The sequence below is a fragment of the Dasypus novemcinctus genome, chromosome 1 (assembly GCF_030445035.2).
Source record: "Dasypus novemcinctus isolate mDasNov1 chromosome 1, mDasNov1.1.hap2, whole genome shotgun sequence".
NCBI classification, from domain to species: domain Eukaryota; kingdom Metazoa; phylum Chordata; class Mammalia; order Cingulata; family Dasypodidae; genus Dasypus; species Dasypus novemcinctus.
The window spans coordinates 65,204,152-65,212,123 of record NC_080673.1 but is presented as its reverse complement, the minus strand read 5'-3'; the positions used below and the strand labels follow the sequence as shown (position 1 = coordinate 65,212,123).

Sequence of the window (7,972 nt, the reverse complement as noted above, 5' to 3'; positions counted from 1 at the left end):
TATTATTTGTATACCTACAAATAATAATATAAAATGCTTTATTCCTTAAGAAGGAAAAATTCTCTAGGGTCAATCTAAGATATATATAATCTACTGAGTAGACAATTGAATAATCATTTGACAAAGTGATTTTTCTCAATATTGCATGCAGTATAAATTATGCAAGGGAAGTATAAAGATTTCTTATTTTCCTTCCCATGAACAGATGACTGATACCTCTGAATTTTGTTCTTTTCTTCATCAGTTCCAGAAGAATAGATATGAGAAAAAATATATAATTGAAAGTTACTTTTTGGAATTATTTACCAGTTTAAAATCACAATAGCCATTTTAAAATTATTTTAGCATAATGCTTTTAAATTTTTTTTTGTCAAACTATGCTCATTTTGGGAAGTTAAGTTGCAACCATGCAGGAATGAGAAGGTAAAAGCATCACCCTCATCCCCAATGAACTGAGCCTTTCTCAGATACAATGTGGGGTTTACTTACAGCAACAAAGAAGATTGAAAAATCAATTAACTTGAACAATATGGAATAGAACAAAAATAAAGTAAGGTAAAATGACAAGATAGAAGTCAGAATGAATAGGTTTAGGACTGTCTTAACTTATACTCTAAAGGAAAGAATCAACATAGTTCAGAGTCAGATAATGGCGAGGTTGTAAATGGGTCACATGACCCTCATATGTGAGAAGTGTTCTTTTAGTTGTGGATGACAGGAATCAATAGAAGATGTTGCCTAATGAAACAAGAGTGATCCAATTCCAGAAACCAAAGAAGGCAACATTGGGACTGACAATTGTCAAAGATGCAAGGAAAAGCTTCCAGGTTAAGGTGGTGAATTTTCAGATACAAACATGATGCTAGCATATATAAAAGAGAAAAGTCAGAAAACGAAAGTATGAATGTTTTTGTGGAAACATAGAATAAGAGCAAAGCAAAATAGTGAGGAAGGCAAAAAGCTGCTCGTTTATTGGAAATTGAGATAATCATCAGAGTACAAGCTGAGGTGACTTAGAGTTAAATCTCATGCAGAAAAAAGGATTAAAGTACGTAAAATGAGATGGAGTACTAGAGTCAGGTTTAATGCTTGGAACAATAGGTTAGGATTTATTATGTCCTAAATTCCCTGTAGAAAAAGAAAAAAAGATAAAAAGCTGGCTTTGAAATATTTCCTTGGAATATGGCTCATTTGCAATGCATGCCTGACAAGGAGAAAATTTAAAATTAAAAAGAAAGTCACAAAATAGGAGAAGCTATGAAATACATGTAACTGGGAAAGGATTCATAACAAAATATATATAACATCTTATAAATTATGAAGTAACAAGGAAGATGTTTTCAATGGAAGACTTCAAATGGCACTTCACAAAAGAGGATATCAAAATGATTTATTCAAAAATGAAAAACCACCCATCCCATTAGTTACCAAGAAATGTAAAATAAACCCTCATTTAGATGCCATTACAATAATGGATAAAATTTATATGACTGATAATGTTAGAGAAGACACAAAGCAGTGGGAATTATAAATAACTTACAGTTGGAAATTTAAATTAGTGTAAAAATTTAGCAGGAAAAACAAGTTTTTGAAGAAAATATGGGAAATTTCAGTTACAATATTTCAAGCTTAGTAATAAAATTATTTGTCAGTATCTTACATACTATTACAGACTCCAAAATATCTATTGGTTAACATTTTAGAAGAGTATTCTCCAACAGAATTTCTGCAATGAGAATATTCTATATATGTGCTGACCTATGTTATACTCATTAGCCATTTAGTACTTACAATGTGACTAGAGTAAATGAGTAACTAAAATTTGAAATTCTTTTCATTTTAATTAATTTGAATTTAAATAGCCACATGTGGCTTGTGGCTATCGCATGGGACAATTGAGCTCTAGAATATTATTTCTCACCCACATAAGACATTAAAACAGTTGCTTGGCAGCTGTGTTCCACAATGTGATTCGGAGACCATGCTCAATGCATCTAATGGTCATCCTGAATTTAGGACCTAATAATCCTCTTTTTGATTCTCTGCATCTCGCAAGTAAGCAGGCAAGAAGATATGCATGAGATCTTTTTGTGGACCAATGCTCAGAATAACATATATCACTTCTTTTTGAGTTCATTAGTAAGTACTCAATCACGCAACATATCTTACTAAAAAGGAGACTGGGAAATTGAGATTAGCAGTGTGCCAAGGAGGTAAAAAAAGACCTTGTTAACACATAGCAGTGTCTCTAAAATAACAGAATGATTTTTGACAGGTTTGATAGCCACATGGTTAAAAGTCAGACTCTGGAGGCAAATGCCTGGATTTAAACCTGGCTTCATCATGTCTTATGCTATCTTAGGCAAGTTACTTAAATTCTCTGCCTCTCATCTGTTAATGAGAAAATACAAATATCTAGTTCATAGGATGGTTGTAAGAAAAAATGATTAAATATTTATAAAGTGCTTAGGAAAATATTTGGCACATGAAAAGGTACTAAATCTTCTTCTTCTTCTTCTTCTTATTATTATTATTATTACTATTAGTCTCCAGATAATCAAATCAAAAAGTGAGTTATATTAGAAACCCAAGGACCAGAACAACATATACATTAAAGCATTTTAAATAACAGATGTGATAGGCTAACGTCTCAACTTGGCCATGCAATTGTGCCCAGTTGTTCGGTCAAACAGGCACTGAGCTAATGGTAGTACAAGGACATTGTGGACTTTAGTCATCAGTGAATTTACTGCATAAATGGCTGATTACATCTACAATTAATCAGAGAGATTGCTTTCAGCAATGAGTGATGTTTTATCCATTCACTTGAATACCTTAAAAGGAGAAGTGATTTCAGCATTCAGAGAGAATTTTCCAGCTTGTCTTTGGACAGCCAGCATCTTCTCAGAATTCATCAAGGGCCTTCATCGAATCTTCATCAGAGCTCCTGGTTTGCAGCCTGCTACAGAATCTGGATTTGTGCATCCCCATTGTCTCATAAAATACTTTTTATAAAATCTCATTCTTTTTACAGATATCTCCTGTTGATTCTGTTTCCCTAGAGAGCCCTTACTAATACAACAGATATAAAATTAAATGTCAATGACTCTTCTGAGACAACTAGTGATAAAAAAGAAAAATAAATTTAGATTCGTTAAACATAAGTAACTAAAATCATCCCAATGGATTGCAATAATCAAAGTAAAAATCATACAAACATAAAAGGAAAAGTAGGAAACAAACTATATATACAAGCAGGAAAATTTTCATTGACAAAACTCATAAGCAAAAATCATAACATAAGGATTTACAAAATGTATTTTTGACAAAATTAATTTAAAATCAAACAGGTTCATATCTTTTTAGGTGTGAAATTTATTTTTATGTGTATCCTCTAAAGAAAGTCATAAATTGTCAAGGAATTCATGTACAATTATAATTATATTTTATATATATTTTATATAATTATAATATATTTAATTGTAGCATAACTTATAATAAAGAAAATTTAAAATAGTTTAAATGTCCACCAACCATTGTTGGGTAAAACATTTTGAAATATCCATCCATTGAAAATGAGTTGAGGTATTAAAAAAATTAAGCTGCACAACATTTATTAATTTGTAATCTAAGAACGGTACCATGTAGTGAAAGAAATAAACTTAAAAATTACACTTTCATTAAAAATCCATTTATTTGTCAACCTGCAGGATAGTGGCAGAGTAAGGAGCTCCTAAAGTCAGCATGTACTACAGGGAAGTTAGTAATCACCCAGAACTATCTAAAGCACCTGTTAGGGAGATCCAGGAGGCCTGAAGAGCATCCTGCAACATCCTTGAAGAAATGGAATGAGGAGACTGCCCATCTGCAGAAAGATTTATAAGTAGAGCACTCCACACCAAGTAGGCTGGTGCCCATCCTTCACCGGCAGCACAAGGTGCCTTGGGATCTACGCCACAGCTGGAATTGCAAGCTCCACTTCTCAAAAACAAGGTAAGAAGAGTCGTTCATGCATCAGCTTCAGCTACTGATTAGTAAATTCTGTGGGCTAAAATATAACCCTAAAGACAGCTAAAATTTGAATCTGTCCAAGTCAAAATGAGGCTGGTAGTGACCATTTTAACGTTGACTCTGGCACAAGGGGAAGCAGGGAAGATTGAAAATCACAGTGCTGGTAGGAACTGGTTTCTTTCCATGCAGATCACATTGAAGTTCTAGCATAAGCCCCATCCTCACCTCAGGCAGGCAGAAAGCTGTGGGACCTGTACCAGCCTCTCTAGGAAAATACAGGCCATGCCATGGAGGCTGGTGATCATCCTACTCTGGTGGCGTAAGTAGCTCCCAGGAGCTGTTCTTTGGCTGGAATTGGAAGCTCCATGTCCTAAAGACAGGGGAGGGAGAGATGGTTGGCCACCAACTTCAGCTACTGATTAGTAAATTTGGCTAGCTAGCGTATAACCCTAAGAAAAGGTAAAGTTTGAAACTGCCCAAGCTGGAAAGAATCTGGTAGCAGCCATTTTGACTTTGCCCACACCATGAGGGAAGCCAGACAGACTGAAAATCACAAGAAATGGAAAGACCCATTTCTTTCACCCAGATCAGACTAGGCTTCAGACCCAACTTTATTTATTTATTTTTTTTGGAAATTGTTTATTTTAAAATTATCTTCCCAACAAACCATGAAACACTTGGATGCTACTTTATGGTTTTTCATTTAAAACATACTACATTGTAAATGGAATTTCAAAGTTAGACATAGAATCAATCAAAATCTAAGGACAGTATTAAAAATGGATAGGAAAAAGTTTCATTTGGTGAGGTTAATCTAAAGGATGCATAACCATGTTATGTTGAAAGCTTGTGAAGGTGGTAACCTTGTGCTTTTATTCAACTAACTTACATACCCAAACCTCAGGTTTTATACAGCTGTCAAACTCCTACCTGGAAAGGGAGAGTTTTCTATTTTATACCCAAATTTACCTTAAATAACTGAAACACAAGGCAACAGTTATTTAAAAGAATCTAACAGTCGAATAACAGCCACATCATTTAGTACATTAAAATAAAACTAGTGGTAGATCTGGGGCTGTGGGGGTAATATGGCAGTTTTCTGTACGGGGTTTCTATTATTTCTGCAACTGTCTTTTAAATTTGAAATTATTTCAAAATAAAAAATAAAAAGGAAAAAAATAAGACTGTGATAGTTAATGTCTGAAAAACATACAACTGGGGAAAATAACCACTGTACAAAATTTGGAGGTTGTTAAAGTGATCCCTCAGAAGGTTGAACAGTGCAAGACATACTTTTCCAGTTACAAGCTCAAAAGAGGAGTGCAAAAAAAATTAAAGCTTTTAAAATTGTAAAATAAGGAAAACTTGAAATCAACATTAAAAAGCTTTGCTAAGTCCCCCCCCCCCCCCCCGCAAACGAAATGCTCAAAAGGCTTTTTCATAGTACAGTTTTCTTCAATGAATCTTGCTTCAATTGCAAAGCTGCATCATACAAGTCATGTTGCTACTCAATCACCACATTTGATCAATGAGCAACACAAAAGTGAGTAAGTACTCATTACCAGAGGTCCAATATTGACAGAAAGAGCCTTGGAATTTGGGGTTCTGCCTTAGCCAGTGCACCTGAACCCTACAGAGAAAAGATAAAGCAATGGGAGTCAATACTCTCTTGCCCCTTAAAACTGGAGGACAAATGGACTAACAATTTCCTCTCTAGGGGCAACCTGTTGTGGTGGAAGATGCTAAGCGCTTAAATAATCTAAGAAGCTGCTCTAAAAAGGAGAGAAGTACAGAGGTTCAAGATTAATACCAGTGCAAGAGCTTTTTAAGTGAGCTGACTATGCAATGCATGCATCCATCCATGCAAATGTAGGACATGGCCCCCTAGAGAGATTGGAAAACATGTATATAACAACTGGGTAAATCCCTTACCAGTAGTTTATAAAAATATATAGTCAATACTGTAGAGGCCCCTTCTACAGTCAATACTATGAAAGTCCATTTTAGTTACCCATTACTTCAATACCAAAAAGCATTAACTACTTCTCAGACATTCCAGACAAAGGTCACTTAGAACAAAAAAATCAACTTGTTTTTTTGTTTTTTTTTTTTTAAAACAAGATAGTGTCCATTTAAAAAAGTAGGTCTTTCCTTTCAAGTGAACAGGACATTTTCTGTATTTAAAGTTAACTTCTAGTCTGTCATGACTGGGTTTGTATAAGATCCTTATGTAATGTGCATATATGCAGAAACAAGGTTACTTTAAACATTATCTGCACAGGAAAAAAGTTAACTCCTCAAAACATGATAGACCAGGTCTCGTTAGTACAAATCTATTGCAAAGTAAAAAGATTCTGTGCATCAGTACAACCAGGAGAAGCAGGAAAAGAATGTCCCAACCATGAGAGTTCAAGTTAAACTGTGTTCTGAAAGCCTAGAAGCCTAAGGGAACACCGTGCTGTCCACAGCGTCCTGATATGCATAACTGCTCAAGCAACTCAGCCACGCCTTCCTCTGGAGCTAGGACCACATTCCAGTTTATTTTCTATTCCGAAGACGTTTAGATTTCCTAAGAGAGTCTATGGCTTCTGCTGCCTTTTTTCGTTTCTGAGGAGATTCCTCACTCTGCCCAGATCCTGAGGAGTTTCCTACTGCGCTTTCCATTACTTCTCGCAGTTTGCGCTCCAGCTCTGCCAACCGTGCGTTCTGTTCACCTATGATCTGTGTCTGCTCTAGCAGTTTCTGGTCCTGGTCTTGAAGCTGTTTCTGCTGTTCCTGCACTTTGGTGCGGAGCTCAGAAATTTCACGCCTGAGAACAGTCACACCAGCACCGTTTGTTTTAACCTGCTGCTGGAGCTTGGTAACCTCTTGTCTTGAAGGGTTTTGCTTGGAGAAGAGCTGCATTGTCGTTAGGGCTGCAGAGGGTCCTGGGACTGGAGGAGAGCCCATGAGTCTTCCAGATACATCTGATCCTGGTAATTTCCTCTTTAGAATTGGAACAATTTTCTCATCAAAGTACTCCATTGCCATGGAGGAAATATCCCTTAACTCTTGAAGTACTTCATGAGCTCGCTGAGGGGCTCTGGTAGAATTGACATATCTCAATACACGATAAATTTCATCAATAACCTTTCCTGGGATGAAGCAACAGAGATTAGAATCCACATACTTCATGAAAGTCATATTTAACAATGATAGTCTTGTTTCAACAGCAGCAAGGATATCTGCATGACGAGCTAATGAATGGTTTCTTCTTTCTGACTCTCTCCTTGGGAGTTGTGCTTTAACTTGTTCTGACATAGATTGTGGTATCTTTCAACTTTCAGAAATCCCTGATTCAACATTCTCTGGCAAATCAAGTCCATTCTTTTACAAACCAGGCGGAGCTGACTAATTTCGTCGTAGGACATAAAGCTGAGGATATTCTCGATGGCTACGATGGGCAGCGCTACCAGCGTGTTGTTTTGAGGCAGCTGGTCCGGAGCCAGTGCCTGGGCTGGGAGCGCCTGGGACCCCGGCTGCGAGGGCTGCGGTGGGGGCGGTGGGGGCTGTCGCTGACCAGAGCAGGCGGCCGAAGAGGAGCAGCCGTCGCCGGGGCCGCCGCCCCCTTCCTCGGCCATTCGATCCTCCGACGCCGCCACCATCTTGGGGGTTTGCTTCCTTCCCCCCCTCAGACCCAACTTTAGTAGGCAGGAAGCTAGTGAGCCCTGCACCAGCATCTGTGGGTAACTGCAGGAACATTTCACTGGCACAGACTGAACAGTCAGAAATCTGCCTGAGAAATTACAGTCATTTCATACCCACATACCATAGTTTGCTTTCCACACCTGTACCTCCATCCCAGCCCCAGGTAGGGGAGAAGGGGATGTGGAGCTGCATCAGTCTCTTTGGACTACTGCATTTTAGACCTGCACGATTTGGATTATTACACACAGCTCTGGCTTTGTCCATATCCCAGGCA

The 7,972-nt window shown here is 37.3% G+C and overlaps 1 pseudogene; it reads right to left on the bottom strand.

Annotated features, from left to right (window-relative positions):
- Window positions 1–6,328: 6,328 nt before the first annotated feature.
- Window positions 6,329–7,663, bottom strand: LOC101439049 (F-box only protein 28 pseudogene; annotated as a pseudogene).
- Between the last annotated feature and the right edge of the window lie 309 nt (window positions 7,664–7,972).